General features: G+C 38.8%; 1 non-coding gene across 1 annotated transcript; it reads left to right on the top strand.

Moving 5' to 3' along the window:
• Positions 1–17,943: 17,943 nt before the first annotated feature.
• Positions 17,944–18,051, top strand: LOC112798896 (small nucleolar RNA R71). The gene has a single exon (XR_003200492.1). It is a non-coding gene; the product is annotated as a small nucleolar RNA R71 (small nucleolar RNA).
• The last annotated feature ends 2,407 nt before the right edge of the window (positions 18,052–20,458 follow it).

Raw genomic sequence — 20,458 nt, 5'->3', positions numbered from 1 at the left:
TAGTTTTTAGTAAGTTCAAGCTACTTTTAGGGATGTTTTCATTAGTTTTTATGTTAAATTCATATTTCTAGACTTTACTATGAGTTTGTGTGTTTTTCTGTGATTTCAGGTAATTTCTGGCTGAAATTGAGGGACTTGAGCAAAACTCTGAAAAAGGCTGACAAAAGGACTGCTGATGCTGTTGGAATCTGACCTCCCTGCACTCGAAATGGATTTTCTGGAGCTACATAACTCCAAATGGCGCGCTCTCAACGGCGTGGAAAGTAGACATCCAGAGCTTTCCAGCAATATATAATAGTCCATACTTTATTCGGAAATTGACGACATAAATTTGCGTTGAACGCCAAGTACATGCTGTTGTCTGGAGTTAAACGCCAGAAACACGTCATGATCCGGAGTTGAACGCCCAAAACACGTTATAACTTGGAGTTCAACTCCAAGAGAGCCTCAGCTCGTGGATAGAACAAGCTCAGCCCAAGCATACACCAACTGGGCCCCGGAAGTGGATTTATGCATCAATTACTTACTCATGTAAACCCTAGTAGCTAGTCTAGGATAAATAGGATAATTTACTATTGTATTAGACATCTTTTGACAGTTTAATCTTTTGACTTTTTAGTCTTTGACCATTTGGTCTTTTGATCATTCAGGGGGCTGGCCATTCGGCCATGCCTGAACCTTTCACTTATGTATTTTCAACGGTGGAGTTTCTGCACACCATAGATTAAGGGTGTGGAGCTCTGCTGTACCTCAGGTTTCAATACAATTACTATTACTTTCTATTCAATTCTATTTTATTCTTATTCCAATATATACGATGCACAACACTTTGATGAATGTGATGATCCGTGACACTCATCATCATTCTCACCTATGAACGCGCGTGACTGACAACCACTTCCGTTCTACTCTAGGCCGGGCGCATATCTCTTAGATTCCCCAACAGAATCTTCGTGGTATAAGCTAGATAGATGGCGGCATTCATGGGGATCCGAAAAGTCTAACCTTGTCTGTGGTATTTCGAGTAGGATCCCGGGAATCCGGAAAGTCTAACCTTGTCTGTGGTATTCCGAGTAGGATTCCGGTATTGAATGACTGTGACGAGCTTCAAACTCCTGAAGGCTGGGCGTGATGACAAACGCAAAAGAATCAATGGATTCTACTTCAACCTGATTGAGAACCGACAGATGATTAGCCATGCTGTGACAGAGCATTTGGACCATTTTCACTGATAGGATGGGATGTAGCTATCAACAAGGGTGATGCCTCCAAACGATTAGCCGTGCAGTGACAGCGCATAGGACCATTTTTCTGAGAGGATTAAAAGTAGCCATTGATGATGGTGATGCCCTACATACAGCTTTCCATGGAAAGGAGTAAGAAGGATTGGATGAGAGCAATAAGAAAGTAGAGATTCGAAAGGATTCTAGCATCTCCACACGCCTATCTGAAATTCCCACTATTGATTTACATAAGTATTTCTATCCCTTTTTATTTTATTTATCTTTTAAATTATCTAATCCAATTACATCTGACCCTATGAATCCACTTAACTGAGATTTACAAGGTGACCATAGCTTGCTTCATACCAACAATCTCTGTGGGATCGACCCTTACTCACGTAAGGTATTACTTGGATGAGCCAGTACACTTGCTGGTTAAGTTGAACGGAGTTGTGTCCACACATAGTTGAAAAAGCAATGAATTTTACAAAATACAATAACAAAGGAATCACAATTTCGTCCACCAAGTTTTTGGCGCCGTTGCCGGGGATTTTTCGAGTTTGGACAACTGACGGTTCATCTTGTTGCTCAGATTAGGTAATTTTCTTTTCAAAAAACTTTTTCAAAATTTTTCTTTTCTTTTTCATTTTTCCAAAAATATTTTCGAAAAAAATCAATAAAAATCCAAAAAATTCATAAAATCATAAAAATCAAAAAAATATTTTGTGTTTCTTGTTTGAGTCTTGAGTCAACTTTTAAGTTTGGTGTCAATTGCATGCTTTTTAAAATTTTTTCTTGCATTTTTCAAAAATTCCATGCATTCATAGTGTTCTTCATGATCTTCAAGTTGTTCTTGACAAGTCTTCTTGTTTGATCTTGATGATTTCTTGTTTTGTGTTGTTTGTTATTTTTCATGTGCATTTTTCGTTTTTAGAGTCCATGCATTAAAGATTTCTAAGTTTGGTTTCTTGCATGTTTTCTTTGCATCAAAAATTTTTTCATCATGATCTTCAAAGTGTTCTTGGTGTTCATCTTGACATTCATAGTGTTCTTGCATGCATCTTGTGTTTTGATCCAAAATTTTCATGTTTTGGGTCATGTTTGTGTTTTTCTCTCTCATAATTAAAAATTAAAAAATAAAAAAAATATCTTTTTCTTATTTTTCTCATAATTTTCGAAAATTTGAGTTGACTTGGTCAAAAAATTTCAAAATTAGTTGTTTCTTACAAGTCAAGTCAAAAATTTCAATTTTAAAAATCTTATCTCTTCAAAATCTTTTTCAAAAATTATATCTTTTTCATTTTTTTTTCTATTTCTCGAAAATTTCAAAATTCTTTTTCAAAATATTTTCAAAATCTTTTTCTTATCTTTATATCATATTTTCGAAAATTAGCTGACAATTAATGTGATTGATTCAAAAATTTGAAGTTTATTACTTTCTTGTTAAGAAAGGTTCAATCTTTAAATTCTAGAATCTTATCTTGTAGTTTCTTGTTAGTAAAGTAAGTAATTTCAAATTTTTGAATTAAATCTTTTTATCTTTTATCTTATCTTTTTCAAAAATTTTATCTTTTTCAAAATTTGATTTCAAAATATCTTATCTAACTTCTTATCTTCTTATCTTTTTCAAATTTGATTTTAATTTCTTTTTCAATCAACTAACTAACTTTTTGTTTGTTTCTTATCTTTTTCAAAACCAACTAACTACTTCTCCCTTTCTAATTTCAAAAATATCTCACCTTTTTTCAAAATTCTTTTTAATTAATTGATTAGTTTTAATTTTAATTTTAATCTTATCTTATCTCTAATTTTCGAAAATTACTAACCCTTTTTTTAAAATTATTTTCGAATTTTCTATCTCTTCTCTCTTATTCTATTTAATTTTTTAATTACTAACACTTATCTTCATCTCTCTTCATCTAAAAATCCGAACCCAATCTATCCGTTGTGTTTGGATTCTTCACTTTTCTTTCTTCTATCCCTTTCTTCTTCTACTAACATAAAGAAATCTCTATACTGTGACATAGAGGATTCCTCTTCTTTTCTTGTTTTCTTCTCTTTCATATGAGCAGGAACAGGAAAAAAGGCACTCTTGTTGAAATTGATCCTGAACTTGAAAGGACTCTGAAAAGGAAACTAAGAGAAACTAAATTACAACAATCCAGAAACAACCTTTCAGAAATTTTCGAACAAGAGAAGGAGATGGCAGCCAAAAATAATAATAATGCAAGGAGAATGCTTGGTGACTTCACAAAGCCAACGTCCAAATTTGATGGAAGAAGCATCTCCATTCCTGCCATTGGAGCCAATAACTTTGAGCTGAAACCTCAGCTAGTTGCCTTAATGCAAACAAAACTGCAAGTTTTATGGACTTCCATCTGAAGATCCTTATCAGTTTTTAACTGAGTTCTTGCAGATATGTGAGACTGTAAAGACAAATGGAGTTGATCCTGAAATCTACAGACTCATGCTTTTCCCTTTTGCTGTAAGAGACAGAGCTAGAATATGGTTGGATTCACAACCCAAGGATAGCCTGGACTCCTGGGATAAGCTGGTCACTCCCTTCTTGGATAAATTCTTTCCTCCTCAAAAGCTGAGCAAGCTGAGAGTGGATGTTCAAACCTTCAAACAAAAAGATGGTGAATCCCTCTATGAAGCTTGGAAAAGATACAAGCAGCTGACCAAAAGATGTCCATCTGACATGTTTTCAGAATGGACCATATTAGATATATTCTATTATGGTCTATCTGAATTTTCGAAAATATCATTGGACCGTTCTACAGGTGGATCTATTCACCTAAAGAAAACGCCTTAAGAGGCTCAAGATCTCATTGATATGGTTGCAAACAACCAATTCATGTACACTTCTGAGAGAAATTCCGTGAATAATGGGATACCTCAGAAGAAAGGAGTTCTTGAAATTGATGCTCTGAATGCCATATTGGCTCAGAACAAAGTGTTGACTAAACAGGTCAACATGCTCTCTCAAAATCTGAATGGATGGCAACATGCATCCAACAGTACTAAAGAGGCAGCTTCTGAAGAAGCTTATGATCCTGAGAACCCTGCCATGGCAGAGGTTAATTACATGGGTGACCCTTATGGAAACACCTATAACTCATCATGGAGAAATCATCCAAATTTCTCATGGAAGGATCAACAAAAGCCTCAACAAGGCTTTAACAATGGTGGACGCAATAGGCTGAGCAATAGCAAGCCTTTTCCATCATCTTCTCAGCAACAGACAGAGAATTCTGAACAAAACACTTCTAATTTAGCCAATCTAGTCTCTGATCTGTCAAAGGCCACTTTCAGTTTCATGAGTGAAACAAGATCCTCCATTAGAAATCTGGAGGCACAAGTGGGCCAGTTGAGTAAGAAAGTCATTGAAAATCCTCCCAGTATTCTCCCAAGCAATACAGAAGAGAATCCAAAAGGAGAGTGCAAGGCCATTGGTATAATCAATATGGCCGAATGCACAAGGGAGGAGGAGGACGAAAATCCTAGTGAGAAAGACCTCTTGGGACATCCCTCAAGCAAGAAGGAATTTCCTATTAAGGATCCAAAGGAATCTGAGGCTCATATAGAGACCATAGAGATTCCATTAAATCTCCTTCTGCCATTCGTGAGCTCTGAAGACTATTCTTCCTCTAAAGAGGATGAAGATGTGACTGGAGAGCAAGTTGCTCAATATTTAGGAGCTGTCATGAAGATGAATGCCAAGTTGTTTGGTAATGAGACTTGGGAAAGTGAACCTCCCTTGCTCATTAGTTAACTAGATACTTGGATTCAGCAAATTTTACCTCAAAAGAAACAAGATCCTGGCAAGTTTTTGATACCTTGTACCATAGGCACCATGACCTTTGCAAAAGCTCTGTGTGATCTGGGGTCAGGGATAAATTTTATGCCACTCTCTGTAATGGAGAAGCTGGGGATCATTGAGGTATAACCTGCCTTGTTCTCATTACAATTGGCAGACAAGTCATTAAGACAAGCTTATGGAATACTGGAGGACGTGTTAGTAAAGGTTGAAGGCCTTTACATCCCTACTGATTTCATAATCTTAGACACTAGGAAGAAGAGGATGATTGCATCATTCTTGGAAGACCTTTCCTAGCCACAGCAGGAGCTGTGATAGATGTCAACAGAGGTGAATTAGTCCTTCAATTGAATGGGGACTACCTTGTGTTTAAGGCACATGGCCATCCCTCTGTGACAAAAGAGAGTAAGCATGAAGAGCTTCTCTCAGTTCAGAGTCAAGAAGAGCCCCCACAGTCAAACTCTAAGTTTGGTGTTGGGAGGCCACAAGGAGTTAAGATCCCATATCCAAACTCTAAGTTTGGTGTTGGGACTATACAACATTGACCTGATCACCTTTGTGGCTCCATGAGAGCCTGTCAAGCTATTGACATTAAAGAAGCGCTTGTTGGGAGGCAACCAAATTTTATTTATCTAATTTTTATTTTATTTTATTGTTATTTTGTGTTTTATTAGGTACATGATCATGTGGAGTCACGAAAAAATCATAAAAATTAAAAACAGAATAAAAAACAGCAGAAAAAAATTCGCACCCTGGAGGAAGCACGGGCTGGCGTTCAACACCAGTAAGGAGCATCTGTCTGGCATTCAACACCAGAACAGAGCATGAATCTGGCGCAGAACGCCAGAAACAAGCAACATTCTGGCGCTGAACGCCAGTAACAAGCATGAAACTGGCGTTCAACGCCAGAAACATGTTACATGTGGGCGTTGAACGCCCAGAATGTGCACCACTCGGCGTTTAAACGCCAGAATTGTGTGCAAAGGCATTTTACATGCCTAATTGGTGCAGGGATGGAATTCCTTGCTACCACAGGATATGTGGACCCCACAGGATCACCTCAGGATCTGTGGACCCCACAGGATCCCCACCTACTATATTCCCACCTTACCTCTTAATCCTATTTTACTCTTCCCCATGTCACACTTCCCAAAAACCCTTCACCAATCACCTCAAACTCTTTTCCCAATCACCTATTCACCACTCACATCCATCCACTCTTCCCCATAAACCCCACCTACCTTCAAAATTCAAAAACACTTTCCCACCCATTCCCACCCTAAATGGTCGAACCTACACCCTCCCCCCTCCCTATATATACCCTTCCATTCTACTTCATTTTCACACAACACAACCAAATCTTCCCCCTTGGCCGAATACACTTCCCCTTCTCCTCCATATTCTATTCTTCTTCTTCTTCTCTTCTTTCTTCTCTTGCTTGAAGACGAGCAATATTTTAAGTTTGGTGTGGTCAAAGCATAATCTTTTTTGTTTTCCACTACCATCAATGGCACCTAAGGCCGGAGAATCCTCTAGAAAAGGAAAAGGGAAGACAAAAGCTTCCACCTCCGAGTCATAGGAGATGGAAAGATTCATCTCCAAAAGCCATCAAGACCACTTCTATGATGTTGTGGCAAAGAAGAAGGTGATCCCTGAGGTCCTTTTCAAGCTCAAGAAAAATGAGTATCCGGAGATCCGACATGAGATCCGAAGAAGAGGTTGGGAAGTCCCAACCAACCCCATGCAACAAGTCAGAATCTTAATGGTTCAAGAGTTCTATGCCAATGCATGGATCACTAGGAACCATGATCAAAGTATGAACCCGAGTCCAAAGAATTATCTCACAATGGTTCGGGGGAAATACTTAGATTTTAGTCCGGAGAATGTAAGATTGGCGTTCCACTTGCCCATGATGCAAGGAGATGAACGCCCCTACACTAGAAGGGTCAACTTTAATCAAAGGTTGGACCAAGTCCTTATGGACATATGTGTGGAAGGAGCTCAATGGAAGAGAGACTCCAAAGGCAAGCCAGTTCAACTAAGAAGACTGGACCTCAAGCCTGTGGCTAGAGGATGGTTGGAGTTCATTCAACGCTCCATCATTCCCACTAGCAACCGATCTGAAGTTACTGTGGATCGGGCCATCATGATTCATAGCATCATGATTGGAGAGGAAGTAGAAGTTCATGAGGTCATCTCCAATGAAATCTAGAAAATAGCCGACAAGCCCTCCACCATGGCAAGGCTAGCTTTTCCTCACCTTATTTGCCATCTATGTTACTCAGCTGGAGTTATCATAGAAGGAGACATCTCCATTGAGGAGGATAAGCCCATCACCAAGAAGAGGATGGAGCAAGCAAGAGAGACCCTCCACGGATCTCAAGAGATGCATGAGGAAGCTCATCATCAAGAAATCCCTGAGATGCCTCAAGGGATGCACTTTCCTCCCAATAATTATTGGGAACAACTCAACACCTCCTTAGAAGATTTGAGCCACAATGTGGAACAATTAAGGGTGGAACATCACGAGCACTCCAGGCCATCATTCTCCATGAAATAAGAGAAGATCAAAGAGCAATGAGGGAGGAGCAACAAAGGCAAGGAAGGGACATAGAAGAGCTTAAGGACATTGTTGAACCTTCAAGAAGAAGACGCCACTAAGGTGGATTCATTCCTTGTTCTTATTTCTTTCTGCTTTTCGGTTTTTATGTTGTGTTTATCTATGTTTTGTGTCTTTATTTCATGATCATTAGTATGTAGTAACTATGTCTTAAAGCTATGAATAAATTCCATGAAATCCTTCACCTCTCTTAAATGAAAAATGTTTTAACTCAAAAGAACAAGAAGTACATGAATTTCGAATTTATCCTTCAATTTAATTTAATTATATTGATGTGGTGACAATACTTTTTGTTTTCTGAATGAATGCTTGAACAGTGCATATTTTTTATCTTGTTGTTTATGAATGTTAAAATTGTTGGCTCTTGAAAGAATGATGAACAAAGAGAAATGTTATTGATAATCTGAAAAATCATGAAATTGATTCTTGAAGCAAGAAAAAGCAGTGAAAAGCAAAAGCTTGTGCGAAAAAAAATGGCGAAAAAAATAGAAAGAAAAAGAAAAAGCAAGCAGAAAAAGCCAATAGCCCTTAAAACCAAAAGGCAAGGGTAAAAAGGATCCAAGGCATTGAGCATCAATGGATAGGAGGGCCCAAGGAAATAAAATCCAGGCCTAAGCGGCTAAATCAAGCTGTCCCTAACCATGTGCTTGTGGCATGCAGGTCCAAGTGAAAAGCTTGAGACTGAGTGGTTAAAGTCGTGATCCAAAGCAAAAAGAGTGTGCTTAAGAGCTCTGGACACCTGTAACTGGGGACTCTAGCAAAGCTGAGTCACAATCTGACAAGGTTCACCCAGTCATGTGTCTGTGGCATTTATGTATCCGGTGGTAATACTGGAAAACAAAATGCTTAGGGCCACGGCCAAGACTCATAAGTAGCTGTGTTCAAGAATCAACATACTTAACTAGGAAAGTCAATAACACTATCCGAAATTCTAAGTTCCTAGAGAAGCCAATCATTCTGAACTTCAAAGGAAAAAGTGAGATGCCAAAACTGTTCAGAAGCAAAAAGCTACAAGTCCCGCTCATCTAATTATAATTAATATTCATTGATATTTTGGAATTTATAGTATATTCTCTTCTTTTTATCCTATTTGATTTTCAGTTGCTTGGGGACAAGCAACAATTTAAGTTTGGTGTTGTGATGAGCGGATAATTTATACGCTTTTTTGGCATTGTTTTTAGGTAGTTTTTAGTAAGTTCAAGCTACTTTTAGGGATGTTTTCATTAGTTTTTATGTTAAATTCACATTCCTAGACTTTACTATAAGTTTGTGTGATTTTCTGTGATTTCAGGTAATTTCTGGCTGAAATTGAGGGACTTGAGCAAAACTCTGAAAAAGGCTGACAAAAGGACTGCTGATGCTGTTGGAATCTGACCTCCCTGCACTCGAAATGGATTTTCTGGAGTTACAGAACTCCAAATGGCGCGCTCTCAACAGCGTGAAAGTAGACATCCAGAGCTTTCCAGCAATATATAATAGTCCATACTTTATTCGGAAATTGACGACATAAATTTGTGTTGAACGCCAAGTACATGCTGTTGTCTGGAGTTAAACGCCAGAAACACGTCATGATCCGGAGTTGAACGCCCAAAACACATTATAACTTGGAGTTCAACTCCAGGAGAAGCCTCAGCTCGTGGATAGAACAAGCTCAGCCCAAGCATACACCAACTGGGCCCCGGAAGTGGATTTATGCATCAATTACTTACTCATGTAAACCCTAGTAGCTAGTCTAGTATAAATAGGATAATTTACTATTGTATTAGACATCTTTTGACAGTTTAATCTTTTGACTTTTTAGTCTTTGACCATTCAGTCTTTTGATCATTCAGGGGGCTGGCCATTCGGCCATGCCTGAACCTTTCACTTATGTATTTTCAACGATGGAGTTTCTGCATACCATAGATTAAGGGTGTGGAGCTCTGCTGTACCTCAAGTTTCAATACAATTACTATTACTTTCTATTCAATTCTATTTTATTCTTATTCCAAGATATACGTTGCGCAACACTTTGATGAATGTGATGATCCGTGACACTCATCATCATTCTCACCTATGAACGCGCGTGACTGACAACCAGTTCCGTTCTACTCTAGGCCGGGCGCATATCTCTTAGATTCCCCAACAGAATCTTTGTGGTATAAGCTAGATAGATGGCGGCATTCATGGGGATCCGGAAAGTCTAACCTTGTCTGTGGTATTCCGAGTAGGATCCTGAAAATCCGAAAAGTCTAACCTTGTCTGTGGTATTCCGAGTAGGATTCTGGTATTGAATGACTGTGACGAGCTTCAAACTTCTGAAGGCTGGGCGTGATGACAAACGCAAAAGAATCAATGGATTCTACTCCAACCTGATTGAGAACCGACAGATGATTAGCCATGCTGTGACAGAGCATTTGGACCATTTTCATTGAGAGGATGGGATGTAGCTATCAACAAGGGTGATGCCTCCAAACGATTAGCCGTGCAGTGACAGCGCATAGGACCATTTTCCCGAGAGGATTAAAAGTAGCCATTGATGATGGTGATGCCCTACATAGAGCTTGCCATGGAAAGGAGTAAGAAGGATTGGACGAGAGCAATAAGAAAGTAGAGATTCGAAAGGATTCTAGCATCTCCACACGCCTATATGAAATTCCCACTATTGATTTACATAAGTATTTCTATCCCTTTTTATTTTATTTATCTTTTAAATTATCTAATCCAATTACATCTGACCCTATGAATCCACTTAACTGAGATTTACAAGGTGACCATAGCTTGCTTCATACCAACAATCTCTGTAGGATCGACCCTTACTCACGTAAGGTATTACTTGGATGACCCAGTACACTTGCTGGTTAAGTTGAACGGAGTTGTGTCCATACATAGTTGAAAAAGCAATGAATTTTACAAAATACAATAACAAATGAATCACAATTTCGTCCACTACTAAGGATTGAAGAGAAATGGGGATTCACTCACTTTTGATCATTCACACTCATTTTACAAGAGCTTTGTTAGCTGTTAGTTTATTTTCCTTGCCATTTATATTTCTTGTCTAAAATCTCAAAAACCCCAAAATAACTCATAACCAATAACAAGACACTTCATTACAATTCCTAGAGAGAACGACCCGAGGTTCAATATTTCGGTTTATAAATTTAGGGGTTTGTTACTTGTGACAAAGAATCTTTTGTATGAAAGGATTATTGCTTGGTTTAGAAACTATACTTTACAACGAGATTTCATTAGTGAAATTCTAAACCATCAAAAATCCAATCATCAGTTCTCTCAGTTATTTTCTTGGTCTGGAGGTCATATCCACAGATGATGGCATCTATCTTTCTCAAGCTAAGTATGCTTCTGATCTTCTTGCTTGTGGGATTACAGATAGTCTCACTAAGTCAACTCCCATTGAGCCTAATGTTAGATTTACCCCTATAGATGGCAATATTTTGGATAACCCTACTCTTTATCGACAGTTAGTTGGAGGTCTCATATACTTGACTATCACCCGGCCAGATGATGACTGGAATTCAGTCACTATATAATGAATTCGTTCCTTAGCAAGCACACCAAAGAGATTGGTAGATTGAGCAACTTTAATCAATAAGTGAATTAGTCAAGCTAAGAAATAGAGATTGTTGAGTACATAATTCTAAATTAGCAGAAATATAAATGACTTAAAGGTAAAGAAAAACAATAAAGTGCAGAAAAGTAAATAACAAGAATATAAAGTGTTGGAACATAAATGACTGAATTGTGAATGAGGAATAGGTAATAGCAGAAATTAAAGAAAGCTATAAAGAATAGGGAAGATAAGAATAGGGGAAATTCATTGCGGTTAGGATTAGGAGATGTTGCTCTCTTTGGATTCAATTTAGATCATCTCTTCTTCAATCGTGCAACTCATTGACCTCTTGGAAATCATGATTGATTGAACACCAATCCCTTGGTGATTCAATCTCTAAAATCTTGATAATCAGCCAATTCCTTGGTCTAATTACTCATGAAGAGAGATAAGCTTGGTCCCTGATTATACCACACATCCTCATAGATCCAAATAGTGTGTGGATTTCATGTCACCATATCCAATCCTAAAGCCCAGATATACTCAAGTATGATAGGGGATTTCAAGTGTAAGAACCCCCGTTTTCACGTAAAACCGTTTTAATAAAATAATTTTAGTGCCCGGCGCTTAAGCCGGCAGTACCGGCTCTAAACTGTCCAGTACCACGTATTTTAGAAAATAATGTTTTGAAAATTAATTTATTGTTTTGAAAGGAGAAAAATAATTTAGAATAAAAAACCGGGCACTAATCTTAAAGGTTTTGGCCCAAAGTGGGCCAAACGCACAAAAAATGCTAACGAGTTGGACCGGACCCAAACTGGGCCCAAGGTCCAACATATATAAGCTCACTTAATGAGCTTTTCAGCTCATTTTCCTCCCCACAAAGAGAGAGGGGCGCAGATTGAGAAGAGAGGAGAGGTGAGGGTTGGTTACTTTTCACCTCCACCTTCCGGAAGCCATAACTTTTGATCCGGAGCTTTGATTGACGAGCCGTTTGTGGCCACACGATGTTCTTGTCGAGCTCTATGTTTCTATCCCAAGAAATCTGGTAAGAATTTGCGTCTCACTTCTCAGTTTCGTGCCCTAGATTTCTACGTTTTTGAGTAGATTTTGTGGTTTTGGTTGTTTAGGTGATCTCTAGTAGCGAGTAATTAATGGATTTTACCTATAATCTCATTGGATAAGGTAAGGTTCCACTAGACCCTTGTGTTTAGTTGTTTTGTGTATCTTAGGTTTTGATGTTGGTGATATATGTGTTGTTAGTTTGAGCCTTGGTGTTTGTTGGAGTTGGATGAGGCTTTGGATCAAGCTTGGTGGCTTTGTTTTGGTATTTGGCGCGTTTGGGAATCAGCCAAGGTATGGTTTCAATTTTCTTTATGTAATATGCAATGTTCATGGACACTTAGGCTAGTTGACCCTAAGATAGGATTGAATGTTATGGGTGTATGAGTAATTATATGTGAATTGATGTTAATTGTTGGTGTATAGATTTATTATAGATGATGATGATTGTTGGAGATTATTGATGTTGATGAGTATTGATGATTATTATTTATATTGATGGATAATGAGAATTTTGAGAAATTAAGATGATGAGTTAATGTAAAATGTTTATGGTGGGTTGGAATAAAGGATATTGATGATTATGATGTTTGATGATATATATTGATGATGATAATTGATTGTTGGTTATTGTGGTTGTTGAGGATTATTGGATATCATTGGTGCTAATGAGCTTTATTATGGATTTGGTTAATGATGGATAGGGTTTGATAATGATTATTGGAATTTATGAGGATTTATTTTGGTATTTGAGGTTGTTGTTGATTGATTATGATTATGAGTGTGGAATTATGATTAAGAAGGAAATTATGGAGTTGGTAGTGAGATATGGTATAATAGTTGAATAATTTAAGTGAAATTGAGGAGAATGATATGAAGAGGTAATGTGCTGTGTGTGTGGTGGTGGTTTATGATGATTGGGTAGATTTTGATTTGGTTTTGGTTTGAAAGTTGGTTAATTTAAGCTTATGTGGTTTTTGGGGTAAAAAATGGATTTTAGGTGAACTTTGTTTGATTATAACTTTTTCCTTGGTTTTCAAAATTTGTTGCAATTTGTTTAGAAATAAAGATTATTGAAAACCCTTCGATTTGATACAAAGTTTGCAAAATTTGGAATTTTGTAGCGGAAGTTATGATCATTCAAAGTAGGTGTTGAAAAACTGAAATTCTGCAAGGTTACAGAATTTCAGGACATTCTGATATGTGCGGATGCACAGCCTTGTGCGCACGCATGATGAGTTTGGAATTCACACCCCATAAAATTTTTTATTATGAATCCACTCTTTTGGCAGGCGCACCAATAGATGAATTCGTCAAGTAGGACAGATAGATTGTAATTGCAGAATTATAAATGGCAGAAATGTAAACAGCTAAACTGTAAAGAAAAGCAATATAGTGCGTAAATGGAAATGGCAGAATGTAAAGTGTAGAATCATAAATGACTTAATTGTAAATGGGAATGGGGAATTGCAGAATGTAAAAGCAAGTTATAAAGAAAGTGGTAGATAAGAATAGGAAAATTCATTGAGATCAGGAGATGTTGTCTCTTTGGATCAATTCCAGCTTATATCCTCTTCAATCATGTAACTCATTGACCTCTTGTCAATCATGATTGATTAAGCCCCAATCCCTTGGTAACTCAATCTCTTAGATCTTGATCAATAGCCAATTCCTTGGTCTAATTGTTCATGAAGAGGGATATGCTTAGTCCCTGATTATACCACACATCATCATAGGTCCAAGTAGAGGGAGGATTATATGTCACCAAATCCAAACACCATAACCCAGATCCTACTCAAGTGTGAGAAGGGATTTTAAGCATGGTTTCATATTTTCTTTTCCAAGGTTCCCATGAAACCCATTTTTGCATTCAATCTCTTTTGTACGATAATTGAACACTAAGCATGGAAAATAAAATTCCTTCTAGCAAATCAAAGAGAAGATGAAGAGAAGAAGAATTTCACTATCATCAATCCATCAAGTACAACAGAGCTCCCTCTCTCAATGAGAGAGAATTTAGCTACTTAAAGTTCAAAGAAAAGTACTCAAAAGTAAAGAAGATGATGAAGTGTAAAAGTGGATCTAAAACTTAGCTCTCAAACTACTTAACCCCTTTTTTCAGTACTTCTTGGGGGTATTTATAATACTCCTAGCTCTCAAAATAAAAGAATTACATAAGTGAAAAGGAAAATTACAATTTGGAGGGAAAAGAAACTTAATAAGCATGACTTCCCAGTTGGCGTGTAGCTGGCGCTTCAGTGGCGTGCCATGTGCTCCTCCAATTCTGGCTTGGCATGCCACGCCCAGTCCCTCAAGTGGCATGCTCTTCCTCAATAACATCCCTGGCGTGCGACGTCTTCAAGCTCAAGTGGAACGCCCAGGGTCTTTTAATACCCATATAGGTTGGCGTGACACACCTTCGAGTTTAAGTGGCACGCCCTAGCCTTTTTCCTCTTCTTCTTGCCTCTGGAGACTTGAACTAGCGTGCCACACCCAGGGTCTGGCATGCCACTCCCTTGCTGCATTCTTGATCAAGCTCTCTGGAAAGTTGAACTAGCGTGGCACGCCCAGGGTCTGGCGTGCCACGCCCTTTGTAAGTAAGTGATTCTTCTGTTTGGCGTTGTCTTTCCTCTGTCCTAGAACGGCACCAACAACAAAATCAGATGCATCACACATTAATCCGAAGGGAAGATCCCAGCTAGGTGGTGCTATAATAGGTGCAGAGGATAGTCTCTTCTTAAGCTCATCAAAGGCTACCATGCACTCTCTATCAAAAACAAAGGGAGTATTTGAGAGAAGTAGGTTGCTAAGAGGTTTTGCAATCTTTGAAAAATCTTTAATAAACCTCCTATAGAACTCAGCGTGTCCTAAAAAGCTTCTGATTGCCTTGACATTGCAAGGTGGAGGTAACTTCTCTATTACTTCTACCTTTGCCTTGTCCACTTCTATGCCATTTTTAGAAATATTGTGACCAAGAACCACCCCCTCAGTTACTATAAAATGGCACTTCTCCCAGATTAAAACCAAGTTGGTTTCTTGGCTCCTCTTTAGCACTAGGGCAAGATGACACAGGCAATCAGAATATGAATTTCCAAACACAAAAAAGTCGTCCATGAATACTTCTATGAACTTTTCAACCATGTTTGAAAATATGGAGAGCATGCACCTTTGGAATGTTGCAGGTGCATTGCACAATCCAAAGGGCATCCTCCGGTAAGCGAAAACTCCATAGGGACAAGTAAAAGAGGTTTTCTCTTGGTCCTTGGGGTTTATAACTATTTGGTTGTAGCCAGAGTAACCATCCAGGAAGCAGTAGTATTCATGCCCTGCGATTCTTTCAAGCATCTGGTCCATGAAGGGCAGGGGAAAATGGCCTTTCTAGGTAGCTTTATTGAGTTTCCGATAGTCAATGAACATGCGCCATCCGGTCACTGTCCTTGTGGATATTAGTTCATTCTTTTCATTTGGCACAATAGTGATCCCTCCCTTTTTTGAACCACTTCATTCATGGTTGGATTCAGCCTCCTTTGTTGTTGCCTTGAAGGTTTGGCATCCTCCTCAAGTAGGATCTTGTGTATGCACATTAAAGGACTGATCCCTTTTAAATCTGGAAGTGTCCAGCCTATAGCATCCTTGTGTTGTCTCAACACTTGGATAAGTTCCTTTTCTTGTTCCTTACTCAAGCTTGAATTGATGATCACTGGGTAAGTGTTGTTGTCACCCAAGTATGCATATTTCAAGCTTGGGAGTAAGGTCTTCAACTCTAGTTTTGGTGCCTCTGCTTCATTGTTGTCCATGGTGGTTGGTATGATTGAATTCTTCATGATTCCTTGTGGTAGTTCTCTACTTGATGCTTGTTGTTCTAGCTCCATAGTTCCTTCACATTGTTCTTCTTCTAAAACTCCTTGAACTATCTATTCTATGGTGTCTACCATCATGCATTCTCTTATGGACTCTTTGGGGTAACTCATTGCCTTAAAGACATTGAAGACCATCTTCTCTTCATGCAATCTCAAGACTAGTTCCCTTTTTTGCACATCAGTAATGGCTCTGGCAGTAGCTAAGAATGGCCTTCCTAGGATGATTGATGTTTTGGCCTCTTCTTCCATGTCCAGCACAACAAAGTCAGTTAGGAAAATGAATTCTCCCATTTTCACCAACAAATCTTCCACTACCCCATGTGGAAACTTGAATGTTCTATCAGCCAATTAGAGTGCCATTCTTGTTGGCTTGGCTTCCTCGATCTTCATCCTTCTCATCATGGTTAGGGACATGAGATTTATGCTAGCTCCCAGGTCACACAAAGCTTTCTCAATAGTGATATCCCCTATGATGCATGGGATTTGGAAACTCCCTGGGTCCTTCATCTTCTGAGGTAGCTTCTTTTGTATGATGGCGCTACATTCCTCAATTAGTACTATGGACTCCTTTGCCCCCCAGTTCTTTTTTCTTGTTATGATCTCTTTCAAGAATTTGGCATAAAGTGGCGTCTACCCCAATGCCTCAGCAAATGGTATATTGATTTGGAGCTTCTTGAAGATCTCTAAGAACTTAGAGAATTGGCCATCCTTCCCATCTTTTCCCAGCCTTTGTGGGTATGGTGCCTTGGGCACATAAGGCTTCTAGACTGGTTTTGATGAGGATGGAGCATAGGCCTCTTCGTCATTCTTGTTTTCATGCTTTTTTGCAAGTTCTTCTTCATGGTTGTCTTTGCTTGGGGTTCCTTCTTCTACAACCTTCCCACTTCTAAGTGTAATGGCTTTGCATTTACCTCTCAGGTTGGCCATGGTATCACTGGAAAATGTTTGTGTGGGCATTGGGATTTGCTTGGATAAGATCCCTACTTGTGCTTCCAACTTTGAGATTACTGCGCCTTGATTTTTCAGATTTGACCTGTATTTTTCTTGATTGGCGTCTATCCTTCTATCAGTCTACGTTTGTCTCTCCAAAAGGGTAGAAACAGCTCCTTCAAGCTGTGATGATAGTTGTGCTATTACAGCCTCCATTCTCTCAAAGTTGCTCTTGATTTCACATGGTTGCATGGTTGAGGGTAGTGTGTCTTGATGGTGATTGTTGTGTGTTGGTTTGTTACCATGGTATGATGTGTTTTATGAATTATGGTAAGATCTATGGTTGTTTGTCTAATGGTTGGGGTTGTGAGTGTTGTGTTGATTTGATAGATAAGGTTTGTTGTGGTCCTAGTTATGGCTTTGTTGGTTTCCCCACCCAAAATTTGGGTGGTTCTTCCAGCCTGGGTTGTATGTCTTGGAGTTGGGGTCATATGGTGGTCTGGATGAGTTGTTCACATAATTAGCTTATTTCTAGTCACCTTCAGATTCTTATGCACTTCCTTCTTGTTGAGAAGTTTGGTCTTGAATGGCTGAGACTTGATTAGCCTCCATCTTCTTGGTTAAGGCTGCTAGTGTGCTGCAATTGCCTTGTTTTGAGCTAACAAGGCGTCCACAGAATTGAGTTCTAGCACTCCTTTCTTCTGAATTCTTTCTGAAGTATAGAAATACTCATTTTCAGCTACAGTCTCAATGACATCTATGGCTTCTTCAATGGTTTTCTTCTTGTTGAGTGAGCCTCCTGAAGAATGATCCACAGCCTTCTTTGATTTATAGGACAGCCCTTCATAGAAGATGTGTAGTTGTACCCAATCATTGAGCATTTATGGTGGGCATCTTCTTGTCAAATCTTTGAATCTCTCCCAGGCCTAATAGAGTGTTTCACCATCTTCTTGTCTGAAAGTTTGCACCTTAGCTCTTAGCCTGTTGATTCTTTGTGGAGGGTAAAATCTTGCAAGGAATCTGTTTACAACATCAACCCATGTGGTTAAGCTCTCCTTGGGAAATGCTTCCAACCACTTTGTTGCCTTGTCTCTGAGTGAGAAAGGGAACAAAAGTAGCTTGTAGGTGTCCAGATGTACACCATTGGTCTTTACAGTGTCATAGATCCTCAAGAATGTATTGAGATGTTGGTTTGGGTCCTCTTGGGCACCTCCTCCGTATAAACAATTATTCTGGACAAGTGTGATGAGTTGAGGTTTCAACTCAAAGTTATTGGCATGGATTGTTGGCTTTAGGATGCTCCTGCCACAGTTTCCTAGATTTGGGTTGATATAGGAGCCTAAGACTCTCCTTTCTTGCCCAACATGATTACTAGCTTCCTTTCCAACATGGTTATGTGCTTCTTCCTCCATAGTGGTTTCTAGATCTTTCTCCACTTCTTCTTCTCCAACTATGCCTTTGCCTCTTGCTTTCCTCCATAATCTAAGGAAGGTCCTCTCAGGTTCACTATCGAAGGGAGATATAGTTCCTCCTCTTCTACATGTCATACACTTAGCAAATAACAAGTAGAGAACAAGTGAAATAAAAAAATCTTGTTGAGATTAATGGTTAGTTTTGTTGATGCAATTAATCAAACAGTTAGAAGGATGGAAATATGGACAATGGATAACTAAAATAATCTAAAAAAAGAAAGGATAGAAATCAGAATATAGATGAAAAAAAAGAGCACTAAAAAAATATAAAATAACAAGGAAATTAAATTGCTTAATCTAGCTCTCCAATCAATTTAATCACTGTCAAATTTAAACCAATCCCCGACAACGGCGCCATAAAACTTGATGACTTTGGAATTCACACCCCATAAAATTTTTTATTATGAATCCAGTTTTTTGGCAAGCGCACCAAAATTATCGTCAAGTAATAACCCACAGTGGAGTGGGATCGTATCCACCGAGATTGGTAAATTTGAACAGTTTTAATCAATTGATGAATTAATCAATTGAGAATGGATTTCAAGCATGGTTTCATGTTTCCTTTTCCATGGTTCCCATGAAACCCATTTTTGCATTCAATCTCTTTTCCAAGATAATGGAACACTAAGCATGGAAATCAAAATTCCGTCTAGCAAATCAAAGAGAAGATGAAGAGAAGAAGAATTTCACTATCATTAATCCATCAAGTACAACAGAGCTGCCTCTCTCAATGAGACAGAATTTAGCTACTCATAGCTCAAAAAAAAGTACTCAAAAGTAAAGAATATGATGAAGTGTAAAAGTGGATCTAAAACTTAGCTCTCTAACTGCTTAACCCCCTTTTTTCAGTACTTCTTGGGGGTATTTATACTACTCCTAGCTCTCAAAATAAAAGAATTTCAAAAGTTAAAAGGAAAATTACAATTTGGAGGGAAAAGAAAATGAATAAGTGTGACTTCCCAGCTCGCGTGTGGCTGGCGCTTCAGTGGCGTGCCATGTGCTCCTCCAATTCTGGCATGGCGTGCCACGCCCAGTCCCTCAAGTGGCATGCTCTTCTTCAATAACATCCCTGTTGTGCCATGCTTTCGAGCTAAAGTGGCACACCTAAGGTCTTTTAATACCCATGTAGCCTGGCGTGCGACGCCTTTGAGCTTAAGTGGCACGCCCTAGCCTTTTTCCTCTTCTTCTTGCCTCTGGAGACTTGAACTTGCGTGGCACGCCCAGGGTCTAGCGTGCCACGCCCTTGCTGTATGCTTGATCAAGCTCTCTTGAAAGTTGAACTAGCGTGGCACGCCCAAGGTCTGGCGTGCCAAGCCCTTTGTAAGATAGTGATTCTTGCTGCACTTTTGATCAAGCTCCCTTGTTGCATGCTTGATCAAGCTCTCTTGAAAGTTGACCTGCGTGGCACGCCCAGGGTCTGGCGTGCCAAGCCCTTTGTAAGATAGTGATTCTTCTGTTCGGCGTGCTAATGAGCGGATAATTTATACGCTTTTTGGCATTGTTTTTAGGTAGGTTTTAGTAGGATATAGCTACTTTTTAGTATATTTTTATTAGTTTTTAAGAAAAATTCACATTTCTAGACTTTACTGTGAGTATGTGTGTTTTTCTATGATTTTAGGTATTTTCTGGCTGAAATTGAGGGACCAGAGCAAAAATCTAATTCAGAGGCTGAAAAAGGACTGCTAATGCTGTTGGATTCTGACCTCCCTGCACTCGAAATGGATTTTTTGGAGCTACAGAAACCCAAATTGCGCGATCTCAATTGCGTTGGAAAGTATACATCCTAGGCTTTCCAGCAATATATAATACTCCATACTTTTCTCCAGTTTTGACGATGCAAACTGGCATTCAAATGCCAAGTTCCTGCCCTATTCTGGCGTTAAATGCCAGAAACAGGATAGAAGCTGCAGATAAACAC

Source organism: Arachis hypogaea, chromosome 4 (genome assembly GCF_003086295.3).
Source record: "Arachis hypogaea cultivar Tifrunner chromosome 4, arahy.Tifrunner.gnm2.J5K5, whole genome shotgun sequence".
NCBI classification, from domain to species: Eukaryota; Viridiplantae; Streptophyta; class Magnoliopsida; order Fabales; family Fabaceae; genus Arachis; species Arachis hypogaea.
Note: the sequence above shows the minus strand (reverse complement) of the source record. Positions and strands in the feature narration are given on the sequence as shown.